The sequence below is a fragment of the Ceratina calcarata genome, unplaced genomic scaffold (assembly GCF_001652005.2).
Source record: "Ceratina calcarata isolate Rehan_Ccalc_2016 unplaced genomic scaffold, ASM165200v1 scaffold11.2, whole genome shotgun sequence".
Taxonomy (NCBI): domain Eukaryota; kingdom Metazoa; phylum Arthropoda; class Insecta; order Hymenoptera; family Apidae; genus Ceratina; species Ceratina calcarata.
This window is the reverse complement of record NW_017131914.1, coordinates 77,743-78,222: the sequence shown is the minus strand read 5'-3', so window position 1 is coordinate 78,222 and position 480 is coordinate 77,743.

Genomic DNA, 480 nt, shown 5'->3' with positions numbered 1-480 from the left:
TATATATATAGTAGCGTGTCGGTACGTTTAATTACGATTTGTAAATGCGCGTCGCGGCGCGCCCACGCTTCAACAGACGCCCATTGACCGCTTATGCGAACCAAAAGAAAGATATCAAGTTAGTAGAAGCATCGATGCCGGGGTTTGGGTATAGATTTTAGGGAATACGTGTCGCGTGCGACAAGCGTCAATTGTAAAACGCGTCCGGCTTAACGTCGTTAATAATATCCCTCGTTCGTAATCGATTCTCAGATTTAAGATTTTTACTTCCAGACTTTCGAGTCTTGGTACCTAAGAGAGGCTTAAGGTAGTAGTCGAGAAAATTAATTTTCTTTTTAAACGTATAATTTTTGTATCAACCCTTTGTACTCGAGGCCTTTTGGGGGAACCAGCAACTCGAGACGATTTCGGCTATATTAAAGAAGAACTTTAGGGGTTGAATCATTTTATACCCAAAAGAACGTATAAAAATAATAAAAT